Genomic DNA, 13,985 nt, shown 5'->3' on the forward strand with positions numbered 1-13,985 from the left:
AGTTCCATTGAAATATTATATTTTACAACTAAACTAAATCTACTTTTTTCAGAGAAACAAACAGGAATCTTCCTCCAGGACATCCTCATGTTCGCCACAGGACTCGACGCACTGCCTCCCTCTGGGATCCAGCCACCACCCAAAACTGCTTTTTCTGCGGACATCACGCTTCCCAATGAGCAGAACCTGCGCCAACACAATAGAGATACCGATGGCCATGAATTACAATGAGTTTCAGAACAACATGGACTTTGGGATACAAAATTCCCCAGGGTTTGGACTACAGTAAACTAAACTGGCTTAACTAGATTTCAGTAGTTAAAGGGTTAACTTTGTTCTTTGAAATGTGTACTCACATATCATGACATATCAGCCATGTTCTTCAGTCTGATATAGTTCTGTACACCAGACTGCCAGGTCAAGGCCTGCATCAGACCAAGCCTTCTCTGCAGGTTCTCAAAGTGTCCCTGGAGATGCTGATCTCCACATGGACTGTAGGTAGACTCCGAAACAAACTGGCCTAGTTCGTGTGGTGGGACTTTGAACCCACAGTCAGTTCTGCCAAACCTGTGGGTAACAGTTAACTGGCACACTAACTGTACTGTTTTCATTAAAACATTTTGTTATAAATGTATCATTGTATCAAATAATCATTTTTTAGAGAAAAGTATTTCAATTGAAAGCTACTCAACAGGCAACTACAGTTGATTGCATTTTAGACAATTAGAAGTACATGTGAATTGTGAATGTAGAAGTACAAGAATGAAAAAATAATTGTAATTGATAGAACCAAACCTGTGAGGCAGGTTGTACATGACATCTGGTTTCCCAGATGGACAACGAGACTGGTGAACAGGTCTGATGGTGTGTGTGTTCCACTTTTCCCTGCATTCATCAAGGTCCCGCTGTAGCACACCCATGAACACAAACCGCACTAGGCATGTGTGCTCATGACTGCCACTGAACAAATCTCTCTCCCTCAGGTCATTCATGAGGTCCATCCAGAATTGAGATCTGAAAAAACACTCAAATTAGAGATGTAGTTTGTTGTAGGTGATGCATTTCCATGTAATGGATTTAGAATTAGCATAATGATCATCAAACAAAAGAAAACCTGCAGTGCCACAAAAGGTATTTACTAAATAGAAGGGGTCCCTCTGTGTTTTAAGGTGTTTCTGATCAGTTCAGTGGAATGGAAATCAATGCTCCAACAACTAGATGTACCACCAAGTAATCAGAACGAATGAAATTCCATGGGTATTTTAAGATATACTGTGTTCCCTACTAGCGGTGTAAGAAATATTTTAAAAGTTGAGGACACCTCTGTTTGCGGAAGTATGACCACCAGCTTTCGATTCGTTGGTTTGCTGTTGAGGAGCCATACATATGACTGGCAGCCCCAGCAAAGTCATCGGTGTGTGAAGATCTTAAGCTGTTTCCATTTTGTGCAATTTGTGTAAGTCGTGGTGTAAACATCATAGACGGCAGAAAAACTCCTGCTGCTCCAGAATATAAATCTAGAGATGAGATTCTAGGTTTTGAGGGAAATAAACCTATTCCTTCTTCATCCCCATATCCCTTCCTTTAAAACTCATCAATAAAACATCACAGGGTGTGTGTGTGTGTGTGTGTGTGTGTGTGTGTGTTCCCTCATCCATATTCCTATTACGGTAGAGATGGGGAAAATACAGTACCAGAACACACACACACACACACACAAACACACACACAATTATAGTATGGAACCCCAGCCAGGCTGAAGAATCCCTCCACTGCACAAGCTTCTACGAACCCTTCATAGGGTGTAGGGCATAGAATGAACCCTTCGGTTTGAAATACAGCACATGTTATCTGCAGACATAAATAAGAAATATAATATGTACCTTTTATGTCGCCTCTTCACTCCACAACCTCTTCAGAACTGCTTTTCGGAACTTCAAAAACACGTCTCCGGTCCGTTCCACTTATCGTTCCCCCCCAGAACACTTCCGTTGTGAGAACACTTCCGTTGTGTTGTGAACTGAATTGCAGCGTTTTTCTACACTTCCGTTGTGTTGTGAGCTATATGCAGCGCGTTTCTCTATATGCAGCGCGTTTCTCTATATGCAGCGCGTTTCCGGTATTTGCAGCGCGTTTCTCTATATGCAGCGCGTTTCCGGTATTTGCAGCGCGTTTGCCCTTGTCGGCCACCGTACTATTATACTATAGTAGGTGTTGCTGAGGTAATTAAGTACTCTTGTTCTGAAAGAGGATAAACAAAACCGACTGCTTTCTACTTAGGCTATAACCGTTTCACTTTTCGATCCGCTCATTAAGGATGGATGGCAGAAGAGACTGAACCCAGAACAATTTATAAATAATGATGTGAAATGAAACATTATATTATTGATGGCCATTATCAAAGGCAAAGGCAAAGTCAATGTACAAAGATAGCAGGGCTGGTGGTAGCAGCTCCGCAGTTAGCAGAAACGCTGTCAGTATGGAAGCCTCAAGCCTGAGAGCCACATCAGTTCCGCCACGCACACGTGCTGCTGAGGTAGACGTTGGAGGTGTGTTCCTGGCGTCAGACTTAAGTACTTGGGTGTCCAGAATGTCATGTCATGTCAATGTCATTTGACTTCCGGCTGATGACAGTCATTTTACACATGGCTACTCTTAATGTAATGTAATGTAGTCTCACATAGCCATACCTCCAAACCACCTTGTTCTCACGCCTCCTTTGGAGGGGGGGGGTTTCCACCACTTTGTAGCTACTTTCTCCCAACTAGGAAAGCCTGCTGCTATCAACAAGGTTGCTCTTGATTGGACTGGTGTCGAAATGCACAAAGGCCTTGTATTGATGATTTATTGATGAGCCTGGACTCTATAGAGACCCTAGAGACCAACATTTCTTGCAGTTGGTTTGTTTGCATGGTTAGTTCATTCCTCTGTTTAGAAGTTGCTCTATTTCATCTATTTACCCAGTTATCAGTTTACCCTCTGTACATTACAGTAGATGTTTGCACTGACTCACTGGCCTTGTGGTTGGGAGTGTGACCTGAGATCGGAGGGGTTCAATCCGCGGCCATATCAAAGACTGAAAGAAATAGGACCCGACGCCTCTTTGCATTAAGGAGATGGATTGAGGCCCATTAAGAGTGCCCTCTCCAGGGGCTTTGTTTCTGCGTTATGCTGCCTCATGCTGCAGAAACAGGAGATCGATCCCTGGCCCCTGGGCCTTTCTGGCTTCCTATTTACATATATGGTCCCTCTATAACCAGGCAACCAGTCTACAACCACAACATTTTACCATTAAGGGTTGGTTGAAAACAGACTGACACTGAGCTTAGAATGGAACCCAAAAGGTTTCTCCTTGGAACAAAGAAGGAGTTCTTCAAATGATTCTAACACATGGACAACCGAACAACTGCTCTAGTTATAACCTACTAGCTACTCTCTCTAGTTATAACCTTTTGAGAGAGTAGGTGGCAACTTGATCTTACTCAAAGCGGTTGAGGAAGGAATAAAGAGAGCTAGCTCATACATGAATGAATGAATGAATGAATGAATGAATGAATGAATGGTCTTTATTGTCATTGATATAGTACAGGTACCAAACAACGAAATTTGGGAGGGGGGGCTCCCCTGGTGCTAGGGGAAAAAAAAAAAAAAAAAACAAGAAGGGAAAAGAGCTGGTTTACATAAATAAAGGCTATGTACACTATCCACTATACTATACTATACAAATAAAACACTGTGCTGTACTCTATGCTATGCTATACCTATTCTAACATTTCCTATTCTCTGAACCTTATTTACCCTAGGGTTGTCATATTGCACATAGTGTTATTGCACATTCATTTAAAGTGTCGCAGTTTGCAGGTTTGAAATGTACACAGTTGTGTTTCAGTATTACACTTGATTTCAATCTAGTAGCTGCCATCAATTTGTCTAGATTGTCCAGGGCCTAGAACCTAGGTCTTTGCTGTGTTCAGGGCCTGAATGGCCCTGGGGTAGAAGCTGAGCTTCAGTCTGTTTGTCCTTGCGAACATGGTCCTGAACCGCCTGTTCGAGGGCAGCCGAGCAAAGTGTTCGTACCCAGGGTGGGATGGGTCTCTGGAGATCTTGGAGGCCTTCCTGAGGCAGCGTGTGTTGTACAGCTCTTCCAGAGAGGGGAGGGGGGCGCCGGTGATCTTCTGGGCCGATCTCACGACTCTCTGTAGCGCATTCCTCTCTGCGGCTGGGCAGCTGGAGAACCAGATGCAGATGCAGTAGGTGTCGGTGAGGATACTCTCCACTGCGCAGCGGTAGAAGGTCACCAGCATCTCCTGTCCGATGTGGTCTTTCCTGAGGACTCTCAGGAAGTAGAGCCGCTGTTGTGCCTTCTTGATGATGGCTGCTGTGTTGATCTTCCAGGACAGGTCATCCTGTATGTGCACCCCCAGGAATCAGAGGGTTGAGACTCTCTCCACGCTCCCTCCATCGACGAGCAGGGGCTGGACCTCAGATTTTTTCCTCCTGAAGTCCACGATGATTTCCTGGGTCTTTGACTGGTTCAGCAGCAGGTTGTTAACCTTGCACAGCTTGCTCAGCTGCTCTACCTCATCCCTGTACGCCGCCTCGTCCCCCCCCCGAGATGCAGCCCACCACGGTGGTGTCGTCTGCAAACTTTACGATGGAGTTGCTGGGGTGGACGGGGGTGAAGTCGTAGGTGTAGAGGTTGTAGAGGATGGGGCTTAGCACGCAGCCCTGGGGGGACCCAGTGCTGAGTCTGAGGGCTGTGGAGGTGTGGGAGCCCACCCGCACCCTCTGGGGGCGGTCAGACAGGAAGTCCTTGATCCATGCACATATAGAGTGTGATATACCACATGACTCTCCCTGTCGACATCCTCTCTCAGTTCTTCTCTGCTCTCCTTCGGCAGTCTGTGTTCCTCTCCTCATCTCTTCAACCCTTAATCCGTTCGCCTCTGAAGATCTAACGGAACGTCTCCACTGCTAATGACCATGGGAATGAGACCCCTAGATGCAGGGGTGGGATCGTCGACACTCACCGTCGGTCTAGAATCATCAATCACATCTGCTCCAGTTTTGTGTGCTGTTCATGTGCGCTCGGGACTAAAAAATTAGTCTCCGTCTCAGAGAATACGCAAGACAAAGCAAGGCAATTTGTACAGCACATATTCATACAACTTAATGTTGACTCATAGTGCTTTACATAAAACATGAGATAACATAACAATTAATAAGTGGGGAAAAAAAGGGTCATCATATACAATTCGATCAAATTAATAGCTGAACAAACAAAGTAAGATACAGTAACAGTTTTAAATGTTCAATGTTCAAAGTTTTAAAACAAGAAATAAAAACAAATCAATCAGTTAAAAAATAGTTGTTCTGTTACTGCTCCAAACTGCTTCTAAAACCTGTGGTACGACTGGGCTGAATATATATCGCACTGAGAACAAATATCCACCAACGTTATATCAACATTATTAGCCTACAATAAATCAGCCAAAGCAGATTCATCTTTGATAGATATGGTAATTTATTTTGTTGAATGAATACTGCTAATGCCGACAGCGGTAGCTCAGAATCAAAATTGTGTTACTTTAATTATCTACAAATCTCAACAGAGAATATTGGAGTCAGGCGTTTATTCTGAGATTCTGCACTTATTGAAAATGTTATGGTTTGTGATTTTCTTTTTTTTTGGTATCAGAGTTTCCAAGATTGCATGAACGCCACATTAGCATGGCCCAGTGAGGAGCTGGGCCCCTTCACAGTCTCTCCTTCAACTCCCCAATTGTAAACCCATCTCACTAATTAGCCCAACCCTGTAATCCATGCGGCGAGGTAAACCCCCTGTCCATTGGAACACTCTCCGTCCTCTTAATCCCTCCTCTGTGCCGATGTACCACTGGTAATTGAACAGGTGTCAGTCAATGGACAGCTGAACACCCAAACCCTAAACCCAGCTTTGATAGATGATACAGTCGGTATTCGTGCTTGTCCTGGTTTTGTCTCGTTGTCAGCTGGCTATGGTAATACAATGAAACACGGTCAGCCATTTAGCAGACTAGCCAAAATTAAAGGGATGTTCCATCTTTTTAACATCATGTTTTCCTGGCCTTGGCTGTAGTTGATTGGCTCAGACAGTTTTTTGTTACATATTTTGCTTCTTTAGATACTGAGTAGTAATATTTTGGTCATATTTAACCCTTCAATTCACACCTTCCCATTACTTGCACTTCCATAAATGGTTCCCTAACACTGGCCGCACACGTGTGCCTATGACCTTCAAGCGTTGCAAAAAAATATAATAACCCCAATCCCATTATATTCAATCATTTCATCCACACCGCACGCTTGCTTCTGTGAGCATCCGCAAGCGCCTGTTTTTTGGGGGGGGGTTTTGGGTTAGAGTTAGGGCGCCTGTTTTCCCTGCGTCTCAAATAGAAACTGGTTCTACTTGAGATGGTACACGCACCGAGCATGCACGCTCGTCTGCGCAAGCATGCATGCACAGTGTGGAGCTGGGGTATAGTTGTTCTCTGTTTTTAACCATGACCAACTGAACACATTGCCAACCCCAGCCCTTGCAGTGCCTTAAGCTGCAACCCAGTGACTGCAAAAAGTAAATCTAAGTAAGATTAAATATATTAAATGAAGGCAATATGCTTGTTTTTTGTATGCCTGCACTAATTTTAAGATATCTTTTACTTGTTTTCAGAAAATCTTGGCAAGTGAAATGTTACTGTTAAAATGTTGCTTATTTTAAGGAATCCCGCATTTGATTGCTTTTTTTCTTGTTTTTGAGAGCTGACTTTTTGCAGTGTTGGCAATAGCCCACCAGAGGGATCAGTAGGTTGCAGCATGAGTCGCACTGAGATTGAATTCAGACGTATTAGCACCAAATTCTTCTCAATAACATAAAGCTCATGTAACTCACGATTCCCAGTGATGCCAGTCATGTGATCTACAGCAATGGTCTGACCTTTCGAGCGTAAGTGGGCCAAACCTGATCAAGGGGTGACGTCACAAGTGACTGGGAGCCAGCGTAGGGACGGAAAGCTAACAGAAGGTGATTGTTGACTTACATCTGGAACAACAGAGCAGCGTTGTCCACACAGAATCCCATTATACGGTTAACACAGGAAGAAAGCGGCTTCTCTCGTCACTGATTCTCCATGCAGCACTGCTGGATGCTACTGTAATACTGCGAAAGAAACACAGGCCTTTTTGTATCAGAAAATGCACCCTAAAGAAGTTTTTTTAATGAGTTGAGCACTCCATTCCGCGGCTGTGGCGCAGGAGGTAGAGCCACCGTCTAATGTTCGCAAGGTTGGCAGATCGGCGGTTCGAGCCCTGACTGGCCACATGTCGAAGGCTCCTTGGGCAAGACACTGAACCCCAAATTGCTCCCAATGAGCGGGCCGCGCCTTGCTTGGTAGCTTGCCGCCATTGGTGTGTGAATGTGTGAATGGGAGCCCATTGTAAAGCGCTTTGGAATAAGGCGCTATATAAGTAAGTCCATTTACCATTCCACCTCTTTACTATCAAAAAGGGTTCCCAGATCAAGGCAGCAACATACTGTAGGCCTACTATAAGTGTATTTCTGTACCATGTGCTGTGAGATGAAATGTAAATAATTGTATGCATCCGCAAGTGATCATAGTTGCATCTCTGAGGAAACGTGCTGAGCTGAAGAAACACAGCATACAAGGCAGTGAAGACACAAGGGGTATTAGTTTCCTCCTGAACACCGGAGGTTGGTTATTCCTTTATAGAATGGCTTGTGTATGACCCCCAACTCCTGACTTAAACCTCTGTCCAGGGATTTCTCGTTTCCTCTGTCCAGGCCTACTGTATATGGTAATACACCACGTAAACAGAACACTGCATATACCATTCTTTAGAAATTGTACACAATAATTTACAGAATCCAGTCCATCGCTATTAGCTAATACAATTACTTTGGTGTGAGTGGGAGGCAGCCTTGCCTCAGCAACATGTCATATGTAATCATAAGACCCACTTATGCTATCAAAGCCTGTCATATTACAGCTATCACCATAGCAACAGGGAAACATGGGTAGTATGTCTCCTCCATGTGATCCTTATGTCTCCTTGCATTAGGTCGGCTACACTGTATATTCCCAGCCCTTTTTTCTCCAGTGGTGGCCATGTTGAATTGCAGTGATGGATCACTAAGCCTGTGGCATAGCCTGACAGACAGGTGGTGAGGAAAGACCACTTTTGAGATTCAGTCACATTTTACAGAACCATTTAATCATTTAATGTTGTTAGTTGCGATGTCACATACACATGAGAACAGATCACCTGTAATACAGGTAGAATCAAACAAGAAATGCACAATTGTGCACTAGTAAACTTGCAATTTCCCAATTGTTAGGAGCTTCATTCGTCACATCCTCTCCTCCATCCTCCACTCGCATCCTAATCAAAGCCTCACAAGGAAACGAGGATAGGAAACGAGGAGAGGAAACAAGGAGAGGAAACGAGGAGAATTAACAAGGGGTGAGAGATAACGAGCTTGTAGGAAATTAGATGTTGCGATTGTCATCCGCATGGGATGTGCCTATTGAAATGACCAAATAAATGCTATCGATGTTTTCAGTAACAACTTCAAGCACTGAAATGAACGCACCAATATCTATAATGTACCTGATCTCCAGTGTCTCTCTTAGTCAATGTTTCGCATTTTCTCAATGCTATTATACAATAGCCCAAGTCAATATGAAAACCTGATCTTTCATAAGAATTCCACAAAGGTAATGATCATTACCTTAACCTAGCTGGCAGTTCATAATGTAATTTCTCGTCCTACTTTGAGGTATCTTGTTTTTACCTTTTACGGTTCTTTAGACATACACAACATGTTATATTTAGAACCATTTAACGGACCCCTATGGTTCTTTAATAATATTTCGTTCGATAACCATTCGTTTTAAAAGTATGTAGACTTTACAAACTAGGAACTCGTTTACAGTATAAATCAAAGAAGACCAGTGGACTTAAGCGCATAGCTGAGTCCAGAGGTCTGCAGGACTAAAATATAAATATGCTCCTGTGAGTTATTGTCATGTTAATACATCATGTGTCCTGGCACTGACGGCAGACGTTTGGAGATAGCTTAGCTTACATCTTTTGTTGACATACTGTATACCTATGAGTCATACTGTATGCAGTGGCGTAGCGGACGGGCCCGCAAGCGACGCACCGCGGGGGGGCCCCAGCCACTAGGGGGCCCCCTAACATTGGATCCACATTTTATTTTATTTTTTTTATAATTAAAAAATATATAAAACAAAGAAAATAAGTGGCCCTTCATTGTGTCAACCTTAATTTTAATATATAGGCCTATATTAAAAAATATATACATGGTTAGCCGTATCCAATAGCAACATGACTTTGACGTCACACGTAGGCAGCGAGACACAAGGAAAATGAGCAAGCGAAAATACAATACAAAGTACAATAAGCATTCTTTAGGTGGTGATAGATTCTCTATTCGGACATTATAGCCGCTATATGTGGGACTGTCGGTCCGATATTGTAAAAAAATCCAATAAAAAATGTATGTTTACGGAAGTACATGTCTCAAGTATTATCTCGGCGGTTAGTCGAGTGAAAGAAAAACAACATACAGATGATAATTCACACAATATAATACCACGAAAGCGTACAGCACTAAACAATAACATTTATTTGGGCAGCATCATACTCAAACTCAGGCAGAAAGGCAGGGTCCGGCCAGGTTCACAGTCACAGGCTGTCAGTGCATCATACAGGTACATAATTCAGCATGGTTAGGCTATATATAGCTGTTTCTTTTTCTATTCTACTATTCTATTCTACTTCTGCTGTCTGCGTCTCCCTGGGTATTCCTAGACCAGATGGCAAACAGTAAAGAAATGCCACAATATACCAGGACTTAAGAAACGAGATGTCCAACAAAGGATTTGACTAACCCTGGCCAATTTTACGCAACAAGTAGACTCTGATGCAGCGGAGACAGGGTTGCCAGATTGGCTGGTTTTTGGTGGATTTAGAAGTTTTTAGATTGATTAGGTTGGAAATTCTCAATCCCATCTGGCAACCCTTAGCGGAGAGTCTACAGATATGTTTACAGATATCACACTGCTGTGCACACCACACTTTGTTAAAATAAATAAAGCTTGTACTATTCTACTTATAATACATTCTACTGATGTAGTGTAGTCTACCATTTGGTTTTAGTTATAGGCTATTGCTCTCACTTGTTTGTACCTTTTGCTAAGTCAAGCATTTAGAATGTAGAGTGCATATTGCGAAATTTCGCAACGTCAATAACGCATCGGCCTCTAAAAAACGCACTTTTTTTTTTTTTTTTTTACTCCGTTGCGAAAGGGCCCCCGCCGCCACCTTGCGGGGGGGCCCCGGGATTTTGCGCTACGCCACTGACTGTATGCCTATGAGTGTTGACATGTTGGCGTGTAACGCGTGTCTCTCACGCATCATAGAGACAGATAGGACTCGTCTGTTATCTGGGGCAAAGGCAGCATGCGCAACACTCATCAGATGGACAGTCCCTTTGAGGAGACGTTGTCATCCGTCTACCATGGATAATACTACAGTCTACAGTGAAAGAAAAGCCAAACAACTTTTGGCTGATCATAAATAGCCTACACAACAAGATATAACTCTGGTGCTCGGTTTATTTAAAAAAGAAATCCGGTGGACCAAATCGATTCAACATTACAGAGGCTCCTCCGCGGTCTCTCACGTGTCGTCACGTGCTCGAACCAAATCGTTAGGCGGCGTTGCTGAAGGTTATTATTATTATATTATTATTATTATTGCACACACCGAACAAGGTACCAAACTCTCCAACTTCTCACGAGAGAATGTTGTGAAAACCTAGCTGATTGAGGTCAGCTAATTGGAACGTTGAATGGCACTGACCAGGGACGGGGGAAATTAGACTTGGCAACAACTCTTGAGAAATACCTTCGACCTGTAAAAACCGGTGGCGTCCCTCCTCCTCCTCCTCCTCCTCCTCCTCCTCCTCTACCTCCTCCTCCTCCCCCTCCCCCTCCTCCTCCTCCTCCTCCTCCCCCTCCCCCTCCTCCTCCTCCTCCTCTACCTCCTCCTCCTCCTCCCCCTCCTCCTCCTCCTCCTCCTCCTCCTCTACCTCCCCCTCCTCCTCCTCTACCTCCTCCTCCTCCTCCTCCTCCTCTACCTCCTCCTCCTCCCCCTCCTCCTCCTCCTCCTCCTCTACCTCCTCCTCCTCCTCCTCTACCTCCTCCTCCCCCTCCCCCTCCTCCCCCTCCCCCTCCTCCTCCTCCTCCTCCTCCTCCCCCTCCTCCTCCTCCCCCTCCCCCTCCTCCTCCTCCCCCCTCCTCCTCCTCCCCCTCCTCCTCCTCCCCCTCCTCCTCCTCCCCCTCCCCCTCCTCCTCCTCCCCCTCCCCCTCCTCCTCCTCCCCCTCCTCCTCCTCCTCCTCCTCCCCCTCTCCCTCCTCCTCCTCCTCCTCCTCCTCCTCCCCCTCCTCCTCCTCCTCCTCCTCCTCCTCTACCTCCTCCTCTACCTCCTCCTCTACCTCCTCCTCCTCCTCCTCTACCTCCTCCTCCTCTACCTCCTCCTCCTCTACCTCCTCCTCCTCCTCTACCTCCTCCTCCTCCCCCTCCTCCTCCTCCTCCTCCTCTACCTCCTCCCCCTCCTCCTCTACCTCCCCCTCCTCCTCCTCCTCCTCCTTCTCCTCTACCTCCTCCTCCTCCTCCTTCTCCTCTACCTCCTCCTCCTCTACCTCCTCCTCCTCCTCCCCCTCCTCCTCCTCTACCTCCTCCTCTACCTCCTCCTCTACCTCCTCCTCCTCTACCTCCTCCTCCCCCTCCTCCTCCTCCTCCTCTACCTCCTCCTCTACCTCCTCCTCCTCCTCCTCCTCCTCCTCTACCTCCTCCTCCACCTCCTCCACCTCCTCCTCCTCCTCCTCTACCTCCTCCTCCTCCTCTACCTCCTCCACTACCTCCTCCTCTACCTCCTCCTCTACCTCCTCCTCCTCCTCTACCTCCTCCTCCTCCTCCTCCTCTACCTCCTCCTCTACCTCCTCCTCCTCCTCCTCCTCCTCCTCTACCTCCTCCTCCACCTCCTCCACCTCCTCCTCCTCCTCCTCTACCTCCTCCTCCTCCTCTACCTCCTCCACTACCTCCTCCTCTACCTCCTCCTCTACCTCCTCCTCCTCCTCTACCTCCTCCTCCTCCTCCTCCTCCTCCCCCTCCTCCCCCTCCCCCTCCACCTCCTCCTCCTCCTCCTCTACCTCCCCCTCCTCCTCCTCTACCTCCTCTACCTCCTCCTCCTCCTCCTCTACCTCCTCCTCCTCTACCTCCTCCTCCTCCTCCTCTACCTCCTCCTCCTCCTTCTCTACCTCCTCCTCTACCTCCTCCTCTTCCTCCTCCTCTACCTCCTCCTCCTCTCCCCCTCCTCCTCCTCCTCCTCCTCCTCTACCTCCTCCTCCTCCTCCTCTACCTCCTCCTCCTCTACCTCCTCCTCTACCTCCTCCTCCTCCCCCTCCTCTACCTCCTCCTCTACCTCCTCTACCTCCTCCTCCTCCTCCTCCTCCTCCTCTACCTCCTCCTCCTCCTCTACCTCCTCCCCCCCCTCCTCCTCCTCCTCCTCCTCTACCTCCTCCTCTACCTTCTCCTCTACCTCCTCCTCTACCTCCTCCTCCTCCTCTACCTCCTCCTCCACCTCCTCCTCCTCCTCTACCTCCTCCTCCCCCTCCTCCTCCTCCTCCTCCTCCTCCTCCTCTACCTCCTCCTCTACCTCCTCCTCCACCTCCTCCTCCTCCCCCTCCTCCTCCTCCTCTACCTCCTCCTCCTCCTCCTCTACCTCCTCCTCTACCTCCTCCTCTACCTCCTCCTCCTCTACCTCCTCCTCCTCCTCCTCTACCTCCTCCTCTACCTCCTCCTCTACCTCCTCCTCCTCCTCCTCTACCTCCTCCTCCTCCTCTACCTCCTCCTCCTCTACCTCCTCCTCCTCCTTTACCTCCTCCTCTACCTCCTCCTCCTCTACCTCCTCCTCTACCTCCTCCTCCTCTACCTCCTCCTCCTCCTCCTCTACCTCCTCCTCCTCTACCTCCTCCTCCTCCTCTACCTCCTCCTCCTCCTCCTTCTCCTCTACCTCCTCCTCTACCTCCTCCTCCTCCTCCTCCTCTACCTCCTCCTCCTCTACCTCCTCCTCTACCTCCTCCTCCTCCTCCTCCTCTACCTCCTCCTCCTCCTCCTCCTCCTCCTCCCCCCCCTCCTCCTCCTCCTCCTCCTCCTCATCCATATGAGAAGTTTCCCCGAAGCGCGAGACATCTGCCCTGCGCACAGTGCTTGTCCGAACTCTCCTCCAAAGGCTGGTACCGGGAATAAGCATTTACTCGGAGGTTGTGTAACCTCTTCGGAAGATACAGGTACATTGTTGACGTTTCACGGAAGAATTGGTAAGTAGGTGACAAAACAGTTTTATGTGTTGATGTAGTAGTTGATGTTAGTGTTGATTTTTTTCTTTGCACTCGCAACTGGAAATGAAAGACTGACGGGCGTGTGCGCAGTTTTAATTTAAGTCATCAACACAGCGGTAGGCTATTTGATGCTGTGTTTGTTTGTTTACTTGCACGTGATTTTACGTCAATTCATTCAACTAATCACACATCAAAACGTAGTCTATCTAAACACACTGTAAGTAGCCGGACTGGACTGCATCATTTTACCAGAGCACACAGTCACGTTTAGTTCATACAATCGTTAATGCGCACGAACAGCCTATTACTTAACCGCTACAGTAATGCCTCGATGTCAACATTATGCATTAGTATGACTAAATACTAATGTAAAATCTTACCGTAATGGAGAGATTGCTTTCGCCCTTTAATTTCATTCCAGCCTACACTACTGTAGCCTACAGTATGTCCATGTCATAGAGATGCTATATCCTAGGCTAATATGACTCTTTGCTTGTG

At 46.7% G+C, this 13,985-nt stretch overlaps 1 long non-coding RNA gene across 1 annotated transcript; it reads right to left on the minus strand.

Annotated features, from left to right (window-relative positions):
- LOC308163363 lies at positions 1-1,967 on the minus strand. The gene is made up of 4 exons (XR_013937612.1): positions 1,884-1,967; positions 796-1,014; positions 357-567; positions 1-186 (listed from the first exon to the last, which is right to left on the minus strand). It is a non-coding gene; the product is annotated as an uncharacterized lncRNA (long non-coding RNA).
- Positions 1,968-13,985: the final 12,018 nt, after the last annotated feature.

The sequence above is a fragment of the Nansenia antarctica genome, assembly GCF_963989245.1.
Source record: "Nansenia antarctica genome assembly, chromosome: 8".
Classification (NCBI taxonomy): domain Eukaryota; kingdom Metazoa; phylum Chordata; class Actinopteri; order Argentiniformes; family Microstomatidae; genus Nansenia; species Nansenia antarctica.